We start from the raw sequence: 18,938 nt of genomic DNA on the forward strand, positions 1-18,938 counted from the left end.
ACAGTACTGATCTGGTTTCATGAGGTAAAATTTATTGAAAACAACATTATTTCTTGTTGAAAAAAACACACGCAAAGATTTATGTATATAGATGTATATCTTAAAAGATTTTATAGAGATTTACTTTAAAAATATATGTATATACTTTTATATTGATTTCAACCCTGTCATAACAGGCGCGCGTGTGTATCAGACTCTGAAGACCACTCCCTCATTTACCTCAGAAAGGCACCAGCTATAAATTTCACCTGAAAAGTAAAAGTGATTTAAAAGGAAAATGAAACAAACGAAAACAAACATAAAGAAATAAATTAAAACATATATAAGTAGCAGGGAGTCTGTCATTTAACTTATCTGACTGATGTGAGATTATGTCGTACTTGTAGCCCTTTACTGAATTATCAGCATAAGGAAGATACCGTTGAAATTAAACAGACTTTAAAAAAGATAAAGGATAGTGGTTGGAAACTAAGTACAAAGAACAGAAAATAAAAGTGACTGAGATTAAAGTAGCATTTTAGACATGTGAAGATCTTATTTCTCAGAAAACACATACTTAAAAGATTCATTTTTTAAAGGGGTCATATTATAAGATTTTTTTTTAAGATGTAAAAGAAGTCTTTGGTGGCCCCAGAGTGCTTATGTGAAGATTAAGCTTAAAATACCCCATGTATCATTTATTATAGCATGTTAAAAGGTGCTCTAAGTGAATCTGTGTGACGTCACATCTTTTGTCATTTTTTTGTCAAACAACACAGAGCATACTCCTCCCCCTCCCTTCCATGCTTTCTGAAAGAGTCATGAACGCGCCCAACCCACACTCCAAAATCCTTCTTGTCGTTTATTGGTTGGAACACTTTGTTATGTTTCGTGGTGGTAGGTTTGACCACTTTATTTTGGTCTACACTGCAGAGACCGCATTTTTTTTGTGTTCAGGGGATAGGCAGCTAGCAGATAATGATGAGATGTTTACTGTATGAAACAAAAAATGTTTTAGGGCCTAAAAAGTGTGAATTCGCTTAGAGCACCTTTAAAATTCCCATTTTGTAGGTCCGAGCAAAAAATTGCTGTTTTGGGGTGTGTCCTTTAAAAGGCAAATTAGCTGATAAAATGCAAATACTGATCGCATTGTTGATGGTTTGTTGCAATTGAAACTCAATTGTGCTGTCAATTATTTTTATTCTCTCTCTCTTTTCTCTGCATTAAATGGCAGTGCCATGGTTGGATAGCTCAGATTAATGGGTGGTATTATTGTAATTGGCCTTGCTAACTACCTCACAAAACAGGCAAAATCTGAACAACCTATTTTTTCACATGCTTGCAGAGAGTTTACCAAAACAAAGTTACTGGGTTGTTCTTTTTTTATGTTTTCTATGTTGATAGAAGCACTGGGGACCCAATTATAACACTTGAACATGGAAAAAGTCAGATTTTCACGCTATGACCCAAGACTTGATAATAAGTTATGTATAGGCAACTGAGCAGTGGTGGCCAGTGGCTTATCTTAATTACCAGGGGCAGGAATTCAAAATATGTTTTTGGCGTGTCATGTATGTGGCTCATCATGTCAAATGTGTTTGTTGCATCATGTGAACCTATGTGCATTATGTGTCTTGCTGCACACGCATCGAAATGCTTTCAAACGCTTTTATCATAAACCCTTTTGAAGCATCTGCAGCCTGTTATACGCACTTTGCCATATATCAATAGTGAGATACTATTTGTCGGACTGTACATATTTTGACATGAAGAGCCACACACGTGGCGGGCTAAATACGCGTTTGACGAGTTTCACATTCATGCAACCTCATAAAAAGAAGTCACTAGCCGCCACTGCAACTAAGACAGACATTGACGATAGAAATAATACCGGGGGAACTCTTTAAAGAGGTTTGATTTGGTTAAGTTTATGTATACGGACGGTTGAGTGAGCAGTCTGATGGTGGCAACCTCTTCCACTGGTGAAGCTGGGCACTGTTGCAGGTAACACTTTACAATACTGTTTCATACTTACAGTAATAGGAACACAGGAAATAAAGAAGAACAAATGGTTAGTGCTGCATTAACACTAGTCACTACTGATGATAAGAAAGAGTGATTAACTAATCAGAATAACTGAATACTGCTCTTTGGAGTAGACTAAGTACAATAAGTTACTTAGTTCCAGTACTCTCATATGCAAATATTTACCACATTTGAAATTTATTTAAAGGAACAACTTGCCATGATAATGTTGTTGCCCAGAATGTGTCTGTGTCGTTAAATATTCTTGCCTAAACAAATTACCCAGAATGCAGCACAAACTAAATCTACCAATAGATTTTGTATTCTTAATATTTGCGCATTTATATGGAAAAATTATTACTGAGAAATATACAAAACTCATTCTATCTATGAAAGTGATTAGTTGTTTGGTGCCACTGTAGCTCATAATATGCAAAAGCTTGTGGACCAAAAGGTTTAAGATTAAAGCCTTAATTAAGTTAATGATATTAATAAAATAACAAAAACACAAAACTCTTAGTATGCACCATGGTTCACAACATTCAATGCAGTACTCAATTCTCAGTTCTGTATTGTGAAGAACATAAAGATTTACACTTTAATAGTATGTGTTAAAGTAAGAGCACTTTTTTTTCATTCAGAAATGCATGCTTGTTCATTTTTTATGCTTTAAGACTTCCTTTTAGTATGCATTCATTGTTGCATTCATGCATTCATTGGAGATCTCAAAATTGCTTCATAGTCGGTTATAGTGCCCCATACACAACCTCAACTTCATCAAGGTCCTTGCTCGAAAGTTTAAATATGCTTGTCTATTGTTCGAGAACATAGGAGAGATTTTGAATGAAAGTCTTGTGTGCAAGTTCTTACAAAATTTGCTCAATGTTTTCTGCTGAACTCTCTAACAACTGTGGCTGTCCAAGACGTCCAGTAATTCCTCTTGGTCTACAATGCAGAAGTCTGTTCTAAAGCTTTCTAAAATAGCACATTCATTTTCTGAGACATGCTTTAGAAAATTGGTGATCAGCTCCCTTCATACAGATCCTTGTATTGTTTGCTCTAGGATTACTGTTGCAAGTTTTATTAGAATATATTCTTTCTGCCAGCCAAAGTACAGTATTCAAAATTTTTCCATTCTGACTGTCTGAAATAATACCAGAGAAAATTGTATTTAAAGTTACTGCCTAGTGTACTGCGACTATTTATACAAAAATAATGCTAAACTGTACAGTATATGTCACAAGGTGACGATCTTTTGGGCGGAACCGAAAGTCGGGAAACTTTGGTTCCGCCCGGATGTTTCCGCCCAGACCGGGAAGAGGAAACACCGGACATCCGGTAGCATCGCGAGGGCTGTAATCAGCGAAATAGAGCGCAGCTGTGGGCGTTTAAGAGAAACGCCGGTTGATTGGAGGATTACAGCACACAGAGGAGTATTTTAGAGCAGTGTAAATCACAGTTTGGGTGTGTAGTGTGTGAGTTGAGGTACGGAGCTGTGCTCGTCCGGTACACGTTGGCAGTTGGTTGCACTTTCTCTCTTTCTCTCTCGTAGTTCTCAGTGGATGCTACCGTAAGAGGAAACCCTGTGGGTAGAAGAAAACAACGACAATTGTGACACGCTTGGAGTAACCAAGGAGGAAGGAAACGAAGCAGTTTGTAAACTATTTACCAAGAGGACCGCTGTGAGTATTGGCTCTGGATTTAACTGAAATATAACTACTAACCTGTGTATTATCGAACGCCTCCAGGAAGGCGGCCCTACCCCTGATCTAGCGTAGTAGGTGAGCCGCAGGAATAAGTGGATTTAGCAGCCGTAGCAGCAGAACCAAAAGCTCCGGCCGTAGTACCATCGCCCCCATCTGACCTTAGCGAAGTGGAGGACGTCGGGCGTCTCGTGTGTACACTTGTAGTGTGGTGGGTGAGGCTATGTCATTTTGAAAAACCTTTCACGTTGAAGTGGTGCTGTGTATTTGCTGTGGGTTGCTGTGCAAGTGCTGTGTGTCTTGTCAGACGTACCCCGCATCATCCCTTCTACTGAGGAAGAAGGCAGAGAGGCTGACGGTTGTGAGCAACACTAATTATTGTATGCTGGGTGCGATTCAAGTATGAAGTGACGGCGTGGGCTTTGGGAAGTCGCCCCGTCTGTGTGTCGACAGTTACAGAGTGTGGCGGTGAAGACTTGAAAGCTGGCAGCACGTGTGTGAGTACAACCTCGAACCTGTATATTGCTATTTTACCTGTGTGTTCTATCTTGTGGCAGAGCGAGAGGCGAAGCAGTTCCGCCGCCCCGTGGCCTCTACAAAGGGGCGCCCCTGTCCGGTATTCGATCGGCCTACGGGCATTGAGGATAGGGCAGCGCTCGGCCCGGTGAGACGGTGTGACAGTTCGCCCCCTGCTGATCAGCGCATCCGCCGAGAGGGTTTTTGCCCCCGGCGACCCCTAGGAAAATCATCGTCGGTTGCCTTTCTGTGCAGGCCCGCTGTCGTAAGCCCGCCCCCGTACATGTCGATCAGAACGCCGTAGAACGAACTGTGGACAGTCATACATGCCCCGAGCTGTAAACAGCAGAGAGGTGAGAAGTATCCAAGTTGCACTAACTGTGTTATTGTGTCCAAGCTGCCTGTAAAGGAAGAGAGAACGAGAGTGAACGTCAGTAGAACGAACTGTGAACAGTCATACATGCCCCGAGCTGTAAACAGCAGAGAGGTGAGAAGTATCCAAGTTGCACTAACTGTGTTATTGTGTCCAAGCTGCCTGTAAAGGAAGAGAGAACGAGAGGAACGTCAGTAGAACGAACTGTGAACAGTCATACATGCCCCGAGCTGTAAACAGCAGAGAGGTGAGAAGTATCCAAGTTGCACTAACTGTGTTATTGTGCCCAAGCTGCCTGTAAAGGAAGAGAGAACGAGAGTGAACGTCAGAAGAACGAACTGTGAACAGTCATACATGCCCCGAGCTGTAAACAGCAGAGAGGTGAGAAGTATCCAAGTTGCACTAACTGTGTTATTGTGTCCAAGCTGCCTGTAAAGGAAGAGAGAACGAGAGTGAACGTCAGTAGAACGAACTGTGAACAGTCATACATGCCCCGAGCTGTAAACAGCAGAGAGGTGAGAAGTATCCAAGTTGTACTAACTGTGTTGTCGTGTCCAAGCTGTCTGTAAAGGGAGAGAAGAGACGGGAGTGAATGTCAGGAGAGTGACCTGTGGAAAAGAACCATACTTACCAAGAGCTATCAGCAAACCGACCGGTGAGGACGATCCTAGTCCAGGTTAAACGAATCTTCGTGTCCCAGTCGAAGCCTGTGGAAAGAAACACAAAGTGGAGTGAGAAGTGAAGTATTGGCCAACGTGATACAGGTACCGCAGTTAGAGGGAGAGATAAAACCCCAAGTTCACACTATTTTGTCTTTGCCTCCAGGAGAGAAGAGGAGGGCGCCACGGATAGCGGAGTTGGCAGGAGCCTGTGTTCCCCGTCCCCTCCCCCCTATATCTTGGTCACCAGCCCCTGGAACCCCCGTTGCCCTCTTCCCCTTTCTGCCACTTTTCCGTGCTGTGGTCTGCCTGGAAGGCAGAGAGGCAGCTAGTTTTAATTGCCCCTTTCCCCATTCCCCCAGTTATTTTAAATATTTAAATAAAGTTTGTTTTAATACTTACCTGCTCTCGTGTTGTTTGGTCATTGGGTTGGCTTTGGGGACCTCCTCGAGGTGGTAGTTGAGAAGGGGCGTGGCTTTAGGTTTGGTAGCCAGCCCCTAGCCGTGACAGATTTTGGCGTAGTCGGCAGGGCCCCACCTCGAGTTGAGTAACCAGGGTCGCCCAATGACCGACAACGCGGGGCCCGCAGCCCCACCCCGTGCCACGTCCATCATCATGGGTAGCCCATGGATGCAGAAGTATGGAGGAGCGGAGTCAGAGGTCCGACTGACAGAGTGGAAGGCCCAACTAGAATATTTGGCCGACCTGCAGGGCCTCAGCGCCGCCCAGCGGCTCCAGTTTGTGTTAAACTCCCTAGAGGGAGAAGCCCGGCGAGAAGTGCAAGCCGCCCCTGAAGCAGTTAGAGCCACCGCCCAGACCGTATTCCAGTTTCTCACCGAACAATATGGTGACCACACCCCTGTAGCTGTCCTCCGGTCCCAATTTGTTAACTTTAAGCAAGGCCCCCGACAAACCATTAGAGCATTTGCCCTGAGGCTGCGGGAGCAGTTCACCCGATTACAGGCCCGACGTGATCATGGGCTGGGAGACGGGGAGAACCTGTTACGTGACCAGTTCCTCCTGGGGATGAAGGAGGGCCCCGTGAGACAGAGCCTGCGGGTCCAGTTTCGGAGGGACCCCGGGCTCACCTTCGAGGACCTTAGGAAAGAGGCATTGGCCTTGGAAGGTGATGAGGTCGAAGTCAGCGAGGCTCCAGTATGCGCAGCGGTAAGCGAATTGGCACCCACACCACCTGAGCGGGCGGATTGGAAGCAGGCCCTGAAGGCAGAATTGCTGAAAGACGTCCAGGAACAGATATCGGAGCTGTCTAAAGCTCTCCTGGGAGAGTTGCGCCAAGGAAGGGCGCGGGAGGAACCGAGGCCGGCCCCCCGAGAACGAACATACTCGGAGCGAGGCCGAGAGCCGCCCGGACGTCCAGACCGCTTTAACCGGCCCCGTTTTGAATGGGATGACCAAGGGCGGCCTATTTGCAATCGCTGTGGTAAACCAGGACATATCAGTCGCCAGTGTGGGCCTCGTAGGGCATCGGAAGGGGGTTTTTAGATCGGCCGGCCACAGTGGGTCGTGTGGCCGGGAACCCTCGGGAAGACCCCAGAAGAAATAATCCCAGGCACCAGATGATTGGGCATAGCCCAATAGCGGAGGTAAAAGTGTGTGGCAAGACAGTACAATGCCTGGTAGATACGGGCTCTCAGGTAACGTTGTTCGCAGAAAGCCTTTCACAAGAAATATTTGGGAAGGAAGGAGCACAAGGGGCAGAGGCCCCCTGGCTGACGTTGCGGGGCGCAAATGGCCTGGAGATCCCTTACGTCGGTTACCGACTAAGGGACTTGGAAGTCCATGGGGTGTTAGTCCCCCAAAAAGGTGTGATCATTGTCAAGGACAGGTGTTTGGGTGCCCATCGAGCCCTACTGGGCATGAATGTCCTCTCTTAATGTTGGGAAGAGTTGTTTCAGGCTAGGCCTGGCCCCAGGATTCCACCTGCCGAGAGGCCCAAATGGGAGCGTGTAGCTGCCGACTGTCGTCGAGTCCAGATGGCCCAGGTCCGTAGAGACCGAGAAGAGGTAGGAAGAGTGATGTGTCGTTTTGCTTTGTCTATTCCCCCTAGAAGTGAGGCCATTGTGTGGGCGAGAGTGCCCCCTCGAGAAGTCGACCCTGAGGAGTGGGTATTGGTCGAGCCTCATGCAGACTGCCCTCAAGTGGAGGTAGCACGGGGCCTAGTGGCGGTCCGCCAGGGGAGAGTCCCCGTGAAAGTACAAAACGAACACCCCTATGCAGTCCACTTACATCGACACCAACGGCTGGCCCGACTAACGGCGGTCGCGCCCCATCAGGTGAGAGAGGAGAGAGACGTCAGTTTCTGTCAGGTGTGCCCCTCCGTGATTGAGGTGGCCCTGACACAGATGGATGCCCCCATGAACGACAGGAAGAGTGAGGTGCCGGAACATCTGGAGGGTGAGTCGCTACGAGGGAAAAATTTGGAACCAGTACAGACGCAGAAGCTCCAGGCGCTTCTTCGAAAATGGCAGCATGTGTTTGCAAGTCATGAGGAAGACTATGGGTGCACCAGAGTGGTGGAACATCATATCCCGACTGGGGACGCCGGGCCGAGCAGAGAGAGATATCGGCCGATTCCACCTACCCTATACACAGAGGTACGCACACTCTTGCAGGGCCTGCTGGAGCGAGGCATTGTTTGGGAGAGCAGTAGCCCGTGGGCGGCCCCCATCGTGCTTGTACAGAAGAAGTCAGGGGCCTGGAGGTTCTGTGTGGATTATCGTAAGCTCAACCTGGTAACCAAGAAAGACGCTTTTCCCCTACCGCGGATCGAAGACTCCCTTACCAGCCTCACGCAGTCCGCATGGTATTCCACTCTGGATCTGGCCAGCGGGTATTGGCAGGTGCAGGTGGCCAAGGCAGATCGAGAGAAGACCGCCTTCACGACCCCGTTTGGATTATTTGAGTGGGAACGGATGCCCTTCGGGCTTTGTAACGCTCCGGCCACGTTCCAGCGACTGATGCAGCGCTGTCTTGGAGGTCAGTTGATGAAGTCAGTTTTAGTATACTTGGATGATGTGATTGTGTATTCCCCAGATTTCGATTCCCACCTTCAGCACCTCGAAGAGGTCTTCCAGGCCATGGAAAGGTACGGGCTAAAGCTGCAACCTGATAAATGCCATCTGCTGAGGCGAGAAGTTCATTTCCTGGGTCACGTGGTCAGTGCCGCAGGGGTGTCCGTGGACCCCGGAAAAGTCTCTGTTGTGAAAGACTGGATTGCACCCAAAACCGTGAGGCAGGTACGATCATTTCTGGGATTTGTGGGGTATTACAGACGATTCATCAAAGACTTTTCAAAGATTGCTAAACCTCTTAACCAGCTGTTGGTTGGTACAGGGCGAAACCGGGGACGTGGGTCACCCTCAATCAACTGGGACGACCCTTGTGAGGCTGCGTTCCAGAGACTAAAGCAGGAACTGTTACAGGCACCCATTTTGGCATACGCAGACTTTACTAAACCCTTTGTTCTGTACACAGACGCAAGCAACCTGGGGCTGGGGGCCGTATTGGCCCAACGACACGAAGGAAGGGAGCGGGTGATCGCCTATGCGAGCCGAAGCCTCCACCCAGCGGAGAGAAACGATGCAAATTACAGCTCGTTTAAACTGGAGTTGCTGGCCTTGAAGTGGGCCCTAAGTGAAAAGTTTAAAGACTACCTTTGGGGTGCCAAGGTGACGGTAATTACGGATAATAACCCTCTGGTGCATTTGCAGACGGCGAAGTTGGGGGCCGTAGAGCAGCGGTGGGTAGCCCAGCTGGCCAACTTCGACTACCACTTGCAGTACCGACCGGGGCGCGAGCACACAAACGCTGATGTCCTTTCGAGACTGCCGGAGATGGACGACCCCGGGTGCCGGGGAAGAGAAGAGGAGAACAGCCCGAGGGAGGATTATATGATAGGGGCCGTGGATGCCCCAGGAGGACAGCAAGAGGCCGTTCCCGGGAACTGGGGGTGGGACCCCCGTCGATGGATGGAGAGGCAAGCCCGGGATCAGGATGTGTGTCAGGTGAAGACGTGGGTGGAGCAGAGGCGACGACCGACGTCGCCAGAAAGACTAGCCCAGACGGAGACGGGGAGAAAACTGCTGGGGCAGTGGGACAAGCTAGAACTGCAGGAAGGAGTGCTGTGCAGAAAGGTCAGTGACCCGAAATTGGGCGAGGAGGTGCGCCAGATTGTGGTGCCCGCCGATCAGACGACAGCATTAGTCTCGGCCTACCATGATCAGCTGGGGCATCAGGGACAAGAGAGGACCATATCGCTGCTGCGCAGATTTTTCTATTGGCCAGGGCTGGAAGCCACGGTTCGTAGCTTGATCCAGGCGTGTCCCAGGTGTATGCTGTTCAAATCTCGGCGAGAGGCTCGAGCGCCGATGGTGCCCATCCAGGCTAAAGCCCCCCTCCACATTATGGCCATGGACTTCCTGACTCTGGGCCGGCCGCAAGACCGCTACCAAAACATCTTGGTAATTACCGACCTATTCACCAAATACGCATGGGCAGTCCCCACCCTCGACCAGACAGCTAATACCACCGCGATGGCCCTCTGGAGGAACGTCTTTCAGACGTTTGGATGCCCGGAGTTCTTGCACTCGGATCAAGGGGCCAACTTCGAGTCAAAGGTAATCCGAGAGTTATGCCAGTTGTATGGGTGTACCAAGACCCATACGACGTCGTACCATCCCCAGGGAAACGGCAGCTGCGAGAGGTTCAATCAGACCCTGTTGGGGTTACTGGGGACCCTGGATCAACGGCAGCAGAGCGACTGGGTGAGTGCCTTACCGAACCTACTACAGGCATATAATAATAGTGTACATAGTACGACGGGGTATGCCCCTACTTACCTGATGTTCGGCAGACATGTGCGGATGCCCACGGACCTGGTCTTAGGAGTGGCAGCCGGCCAGGAGGAAGTGAGCGTGACCGAGTGGGTGGGACGCCATCACCAGCGGCTACACTTTGCCTATGAACAGGTATCGAAGAGAATACAGACAACAGGGGAGAAGAACAAACGGTTGTATGACCGGACGGCCCGGGACGCCCCCCTGCTACCAGGAGAGAGGGTCTTGGCGAGGGACAACAGGCGCCAAGGCAAGGGAAAGTTAAGCGACCGCTGGGAGACCATCCCGTATGTGGTTTGTAGGCAGCAGAGACCGGGACAGCCGGTGTACACCATCCGGCCGGAAGGAAAGGCCGGCCCTGAGCGGGTGGTACACCGGAACATGATTCGCCCCTGCCCCAACTATCCCGAAGCAGCAGAGGAAAGGGTTGTGGAGCCGGTGCCGGCGGCCCCCTGGATGGGAGGATGGGCTGTGGTACCAGGCCGACCCGTGTTGGCGTTGCCCCCGGCTGCCCCGAGAGGGCGAGAGTTGGCACTTGAGCCAGCTGAACCCCCGGCCGCCCAGAGGCAGCGAGAGTTAGCACCCGAGCCAGCCGAACCCCCGGGACAACCAGAACCGGCACACAAACCAGCTGAACCTGATTCACCCGTGAGACGCTCCCAACGGGAGAACCGAGGCCGCCCCCCTGCCCGCTACGGTGAGTGGACAGCCCCGAGGCATTCTAGGGACTAGAATGCATTGGCGGGGGAGGATGTCACAAGGTGACGATCTTTTGGGCGGAACCGAAAGTCGGGAAACTTTGGTTCCGCCCGGATGTTTCCGCCCAGACCGGGAAGAGGAAACACCGGACATCCGGTAGCATCGCGAGGGCTGTAATCAGCGAAATAGAGCGCAGCTGTGGGCGTTTAAGAGAAACGCCGGTTGATTGGAGGATTACAGCACACAGAGGAGTATTTTAGAGCAGTGTAAATCACAGTTTGGGTTGTAGTGTGTGAGTTGAGGTATGGAGCTGTGCTCGTCCGGTACACGTTGGCAGTTGGTTGCACTTTCTCTCTTTCTCTCTCGTAGTTCTCAGTGGATGCTACCGTAAAGAGGAAACCCTGTGGGTAGAAGAAAACAACGATAATTGTGACACGCTTGGAGTAACCAAGGAGGAAGGAAACGAAGCAGTTTGTAAACTATTTACCAAGAGGACCGCTGTGAGTATTGGCTCTGGATTTAACTGAAATATAACTACTAACCTGTGTATTATCGAACGCCTCCAGGAAGGCGGCCCTACCCCTGATCTAGCGTAGTAGGTGAGCCGCAGGAATAAGTGGATTTAGCAGCCGTAGCAGCAGAACCAAAAGCTCCGGCCGTAGTACCATCGCCCCCATCTGACCTTAGCGAAGTGGAGGACGTCGGGCGTCTCGTGTGTACACTTGTAGTGTGGTGGGTGAGGCTATGTCATTTTGAAAAACCTTTCACGTTGAAGTGGTGCTGTGTATTTGCTGTGGGTTGCTGTGCAAGTGCTGTGTGTCTTGTCAGACGTACCCCGCATCATCCCTTCTACTGAGGAAGAAGGCAGAGAGGCTGACGGTTGCGAGTAACACTAATTATTGTATGCTGGGTGCGATTCAAGTATAAAGTGACGGCGTGGGCTTTGGAAGTCGCCCCGTCTGTGTGTCGACAGTTACAGAGTGTGGCGGTGAAGACTTGGAAGCTGGCAGCGCGTGTGTGAGTACAACCTCGAACCTGTATATTGCTATTTTACCTGTGTGTTCTATCTTGTGGCAGAGCGAGAGGCGAAGCAGTTCCGCCGCCCCGTGGCCTCTACAAAGGGGCGCCCCTGTCCGGTATTCGATCGGCCTACGGGCATTGAGGATAGGGCAGCGCTCGGCCCGGTGAGACGGTGTGACAGTTCGCCCCCTGCTGATCAGCGCATCCGCCGAGAGGGTTTTTGCCCCCGGCGACCCCTAGGAAAACCATCGTCGTTTGCCTTTCTGTGCAGGCCCGCTGTCGTAAGCCCGCCCCCGTACATGTCGACCAGAACGCCGTAGAACGAACTGTGGACAGTCATACATGCCCCGAGCTGTAAACAGCAGAGAGGTGAGAAGTATCCAAGTTGCACTAACTGTGTTATTGTGTCCAAGCTGCCTGTAAAGGAAGAGAGAACGAGAGTGAACGTCAGTAGAACGAACTGTGAACAGTCATACATGCCCCGAGCTGTAAACAGCAGAGAGGTGAGAAGTATCCAAGTTGCACTAACTGTGTTATTGTGTCCAAGCTGCCTGTAAAGGAAGAGAGAACGAGAGTGAACGTCAGTAGAACGAACTGTGAACAGTCATACATGCCCCGAGCTGTAAACAGCGGAGAGGTGAGAAGTATCCAAGTTGCACTAACTGTGTTATTGTGTCCAAGCTGCCTGTAAAGGAAGAGAGAACGAGAGTGAACGTCAGTAGAACGAACTGTGAACAGCCATACATGCCCCGAGCTGTAAACAGCAGAGAGGTGAGAAGTATCCAAGTTGCACTAACTGTGTTATTGTGTCCAAGCTGCCTGTAAAGGAAGAGAGAACGAGAGTGAACGTCAGTAGAACGAACTGTGAACAGTCATACATGCCCCGAGCTGTAAACAGCAGAGAGGTGAGAAGTATCCAAGTTGTACTAACTGTGTTGTCGTGTCCAAGCTGTCTGTAAAGGGAGAGAAGAGACGGGAGTGAATGTCAGGAGAGTGACCTGTGGAAAAGAACCATACTTACCAAGAGCTATCAGCAAACCGACCGGTGAGGACGATCCTAGTCCAGGTTAAACGAATCTTCGTGTCCCAGTCGAAGCCTGTGGAAAGAAACACAAAGTGGAGTGAGAAGTGAAGGATCGGCCAACGTGACACAGGTACCGCAGTTAGAGGGAGAGATAAAACCCCAAGTTCACACTATTTTGTCTTTGCCTCCAGGAGAGAAGAGGAGGGCGCCACGGATAGCGGAGTTGGCAGGAGCCTGTGTTCCTCGTCCCCTCCCCCCTATATCTTGGTCACCAGCCCCTGGAACCCCCGTTGCCCTTTTCTCCTTTCTGCCACTTTTCCGTGCTGTGGTCTGCCTGGAAGGCAGAGAGGCAGCTAGTTTTAATTGCCCCTTTCCCCATTCCCCCAGTTATTTTAAATATTTAAATAAAGTTTGTTTTACAGTTTTTTTCGATTGCTAAACGACAGTGGGCACAACTGGAGTCACATGTGCAAAACTCTAACTACAGTCTGCACAGCAGCAGTTCATGTGGACCAAACTCTAGTTCGTTTTTCATTGCTTGAACACAGTTTTCAAAACTTTACACACTTATTCCATGACTTTAATCACAACCTGCACAACACTGTGGATTTACAGCACTTTGTTCAAATGCTAACACACTGCTGTCAAAACTGTGAATCACACATTCAAAACACAATTGATTTCAGCATTGTGCCTTTCAAACACTGCTGATTGCAATTTCATATAAATATAAATTCCAATTTCATATATATATTTCATTTATATATAATATTACCTTTCATGTACTTTAAGTTTCTACCTTTTTTTCTCATTACTGTAATTCCGTAAATTACTACAGACAACTGAAGCAAACTGCTAATTTTCATTTACCCTAAAAAATTATGATGTTCTAAAAAAAATATTGTGATAAATCAATAAATAAATCATTCTTTAAAGAAAACATTACTTGGTGTGACATCACTGAAATTGTTAAAACTGTAAAGATATAAAGTTAGTATTTTGTGTATTGGTGTTTGATGTTAGTGTTTTTCCTCTCAGTGTGTTGTGAGTGACAGTGTGTGTTATCTCAGTGAGGGTTGTGTTTAGTGTTTGGCTGCACGGAGCTGTTTTGAGCCATATGTTAAGAGTTGTGCTCAGGTGACTTTTGGTAGTGCAGACTGTAGTTAGAGTTTTGCACATGTAGCTCCAGTTGTGCCCACTGTCGTTTAGCAATCGAAAAAAACTGCAATACTTACCTGCTCTCGTGTTGTTTGGTCATTGGGTTGGCTTTGGGGACCTCCTCGAGGTGGAAGTTGAGAAGGGGCGTCGCTTTAGGTTTGGTAGCCAGCCCCCTAGCCGTGACATATATAAAAATGAATACAAATTCATGCCAAAATTCTGATTAAAGAGCAACATCCTCGTGACCAATCTGGATTCAGTTTCACTCTCTCTGTGTGTGCAAGGCTTTCACAAAAGAAGTGTTAAACAAGTTAAATTTGTTAAACTTAATTTGCACCTGTGTGTGAACACAACCAATGATGAAAGAAACATTCACTAGTCTTTATTGCAGATAAAGATGAGCATAAGTCTTCAAATCAGAGCATACTCCTAGTGGCACTGTAATCATCTAGTCTGACTTAAAGTATACATGCATTACATTTAAAGCCATTCGAAGGGGACAGTCCCTTTAGATGGAAACAATGCCTTCAGATTATAATGTAAACATGAAAGAAAGGTTACAGTCAGGCAAGAAAGGGCAGCTGTAAACACATCACCCTCCTTTGACCAGATAAACATGATGGCAGAAAAGGGCATGTGTAAAAACACTCCATATTATCTTTTAGAGATAAGGTGCTCACCCCATCAGTTTAGTGCCCCCTGCTGATTTTACCCATGGATGACCCATGAACAAATGATCACCAACTCTCCCAATGGAACAAAGGCATAAAAGCCAGCTGATAGCTTCACTTATCTTTCTTGTTTCTTATTAAGGTGAATAAATACTTATGATAATACTTAATAAAACAAAAACAATTAGTTAATTTTATATTTATTTACAGAAAACATGATTCATATTTTTTTGTTATTAATTAACACAACCCTGTCACAAGTTTTAACCCTGATACAATGACCTGATGGGGTTGCGTGGACATGGTTGTGTTTTTTCTTCTTTTGTTTTGCTCACAATGGCCACTGCTCCCCGTGTGGTGTAGGAAGTTGGAAAAACATGGCAGGAATTCATTAAGTAAATGTTATATTTTTATGGATTAAAATGAAAATTCTTTGAAAAGTGATCATTTTCCATTTTATTTTTAGGTGATGGGGTTGAGTTGTTATGCTGGACCACTCATTTTGGTTATAAAAAACTGAAAAGTTACAGAATCCCAGGAATGACCCATATATAGCCTACCATATGAGACCGCAGTCCATCAAAAGAAACAACAAAAAGCAAAGAATTATGAAACAAGAAAAGGAAATTCCATGAAACTTCCAAACACCAGGACTGAACAAGAGAAATAAGCAGTAAAGCCATAGGTTTGACAATAAAAAATATTTCAGCGCAGATAAGAGTGTTTCAACCATTAAAGGTGCCATAAAATAAAAAACTGTATTTACCTAGGCATAGATGAATAATAAGAACTCTTTATTAATATTATTAATGACCCTTCCAAATAGACAATTTTTAATATTTAATTTAATATTAAAACTAAATACAACCAACGGAAAATTTAGAACTGAATAAAAATGTAAAATAAATTTAAATAAAAAAAAACAAAACTTAAAAACAACAGGAAGTGCTTTTGGACCAGTGTTGTTTACATCTTGCAAAATGGTCTATAGGGCAAAAATATACAATTTCAAAAGAGAAATCCTACACTGTAAAAAATTTCCCTGTAAAATAACAGTAAAGAGCTGGCAGCAGAGACGCCAGCAGTATACTGTTATTTTTGCGGTATTTATACGTAAAATGACTTTACGGTAGTAGTCTGTAAACCAGAAAAACTGTATTTTTCTGTATTTATATAATTAACAGTAAAGAGCTGGCAGCAGAGACGCCAGCAGTATACCGTTATTTTTACAGTATTCATATGTAAAATAAATTTACGGTAGTAGTCTGTAAACCAGAAATACAGAATACTTCTGTAGACACACTGTTAAATGATTTCACAGTCTAATACAGTAAAAAAATAAATGCATATTTCTGTGATTTATTTGAAAACTAATATTGTTTAGGTTAAAGTAACAACCTAAACAATATTATTGTAATTTCCAAATAATCACAGAAATATGCAGCATTTTTTAAATAACATAAATTTAGTCTCTAAAAATTTTTCATTGATATTTAAAATATCAGTCTCCCATGAACTTGCCCAATGATTTTCCAGGGCTAAAGACAACTGCTTAAGATATGCATTATTGTGAATATTATGCAAAATAAGCAACAAAAACTTCCAAATCAAACACCTTTATTTCAAAGAGCAATGTCTATGTCAACATGAATACAAAAAAAGGAAAGAAAATAAATCCTGTTGGACAATGCTGAAAAGAGCTTTCAAGTAGTAAACAGAAACAGTAGTGTTTTGCTTTAGACTATGGCAATAAACGTACGTTCTTAAATTGCTCGTCAGAGACTGCCCCTAATCCTAACCAAATGTGAAGGGCATAACCTATAGTTTACTTTTTTATTTAAGACATAAGTTTGAAAACATACCTAAGGCCATTTTGAAACTATTATAGTACAGTAGAACATTTTGTCAGGATGTATCAATAATATGCATAAAAAAACATTTAGGATGAAACCGTAGGGTAGGCACCTGTGCCACTGCAAGCTAGACTTGCAGGTTACCTCTTAAAATTGTCCTGTGAGGTAGGCTTGTGTTTTTACATCTTAGTTCTTGTGGATCCAGAAGAGACGATCATCACTTTAGTAGCCGCTGTTCCTCTCTGCAGCATTATTCCAGTGCTGTCACTGTCAAAGAACAAAAAACAACCATACTCATAAATAAACTAAACAATCACGGATGTAAAGTATAAACTCCAAGCTAATGCTTATAAAGTTAAAAATACCAGTATAATTGTGGCAATGCCAGACTGTCAAAACAATGAGAAAAAGATTTAATACTCACAGATCTATATGAAGTTCCATTAAAAAGTCAAGGAGATCCTTCAGTAGCATGGCCACGTGTGTATTTGACTGCAGAAGACGACTTCTGGACGATCACACCTTATATCTAAGAGACAATCTTGTCTGATGATTTTGGCATTTGTCCCTCTCTCTGGATTTATATCAATGAAGCGCCTGAAATCAAAAGCAATTAATTGTTTTTTGTCTTTCTTCATTGCACAAATTGAGTGGATTTGATGACATCAAGTGGAATTATAATAAAGTCTATACCCTGTATGTGTGTGTGTGTGTGTGTGTGTGTGTGTGTGTGTGTGTGTGTGTGTGTGTGTGTGCGTGTGTCTGTGTGTGTGTGTGCGTGTGCGTGTGTCTGTGTGTGTGTGTGCGTGTGTGTGTGTGTAGGTGTGTAAATGTTGAGGCTTGAAATGTACAGTACTAATTTCATTTTATGCATAAAATACAAACACATTAATTTTGAATTCCAGAGGGCAGGCTGTCTCATCTTGATACTGAAGGCTGAAAATGTAGTAGGTTGCAAACATAGCAGCAAGTCCAATTGCAAATGTTGGTGTTATGCCCATAGAGATTACACAGCCCTTAAAGGTGATCATCCAACCTTTAATTGTGACTTGCCTTGTTGCACTTGAAACTTAACAACATGGAAATACTTGTTACTTTGTTTAAACATTTGTAAACTCAAGATGAATGGCCGATAAGATATACAATGCGTCTATAAATGAATCTAAATTAAATGTATATTACCAGGTATCAGGCGAGTATTTGCAGGAAGACTGAGAGTTGTCTCAACGTCAGCTGCAGTGGCAGATACCTGAAGGGAACAAATACATTATCCTTACCATAATAAGATTTTTAAGAAGAACATTTATAAAAAGGACAATAATTAATAAACACTCGGTGGAATGTAACCAAGAGGTGAACGAGGTAGGCTTCTGAAGTACAATCAAACTTCTAAATAGATTTGACATCCAAAATTTAAAGGGTAACAATTTACATGCAGCATCCTTTAAACCACAAAATAATTTACACCTCTCTTTTTACATATGTAGTAGTACTCCCACAAACTAGTACACACATTGCATTCACAAAGAGTCCAGAAAGACAATATTTTTACACCAATTTGGCGTTTAAAAAGAAAAATGCAAAGCATTGACTATTCAACTTTAACCAAACTACAATTAGCTTTATTTTCTTGTTAACTGTTTGTAAAATACTTTTCATTAAAAGTCGACACAAACAAAATAAAACTCACCAAAACCATCTCGGATAGTCGATGTTCATATAATCCTATGGTTTGATTGAAATAAATTCTTTAATAAGTGTTGTTTCTCAAATTCAGAAGTAGCCTATGGCTAACGTTACCAAAATTAAACAAAATACCACTCAAAAGTAATATTGTTTTGGCTATTCAAATCTAAGCCTCACTGTTAAATGACATGTTTAAATCCCTAGCAAGACAAGCTTCTATCAGTTGATATCAAGCATTCTTGGCAATATGAATAAGATTTGAATTACCGTTTCATTTGTAGATGCAAGACCCAATGAATTTGATGAAGAACACTTGAGAATGTGCAGCACGTCATCTAAATTGTACGTCCTCTTCTGAAAAATCTCCAATCCAAATAATGGTTTCCGAAATTCCATCCAGGAGTTAATGGCAAATTATTTCTGTATTTTTTTAAAGAAAATTGACCAAAAGCAATAGGCTAGCCTCAATTTATAAGACATTGCTTAGCTTCTGACCATGCTCCAAATTCCCCAGTCAACACGCATTTTCAAAAAAATACTGTATTGTCCTGTAATTTAAAACATCAACTTACTGTTGAGGGCCTCTGTCTTGTTGCTCCAATTTAAGCAGCCCACAATGCATTGCTAACTACAGTACTAAACTGTTTAACATGAAAACAGTATTTTAGTGTTGAAAATTGGCTGTTAATTTACAGCAATTGTTTACAGTGTAGGGT

The 18,938-nt window shown here is 45.1% G+C and overlaps 1 long non-coding RNA gene across 3 annotated transcripts; it reads right to left on the minus strand.

The window, feature by feature from the left end:
* Window positions 1–16,181: 16,181 nt before the first annotated feature.
* On the minus strand, window positions 16,182–18,561 carry LOC135760674 (uncharacterized). Of its 3 annotated transcripts, none has more exons than XR_010537472.2 (4): window positions 18,227–18,561; window positions 17,719–17,785; window positions 16,961–17,133; window positions 16,182–16,803 (listed from the first exon to the last, which is right to left on the minus strand). It is a non-coding gene; the product is annotated as an uncharacterized lncRNA (long non-coding RNA). The 3 variants fall into 3 exon arrangements; XR_012337692.1 differs by having other exon boundaries at window positions 16,961–17,605; XR_010537471.2 differs by having other exon boundaries at window positions 16,961–17,605; window positions 17,719–18,561.
* Window positions 18,562–18,938: the final 377 nt, after the last annotated feature.

Source organism: Paramisgurnus dabryanus, chromosome 1 (genome assembly GCF_030506205.2).
Source record: "Paramisgurnus dabryanus chromosome 1, PD_genome_1.1, whole genome shotgun sequence".
Lineage (NCBI taxonomy): Eukaryota > Metazoa > Chordata > Actinopteri > Cypriniformes > Cobitidae > Paramisgurnus > Paramisgurnus dabryanus.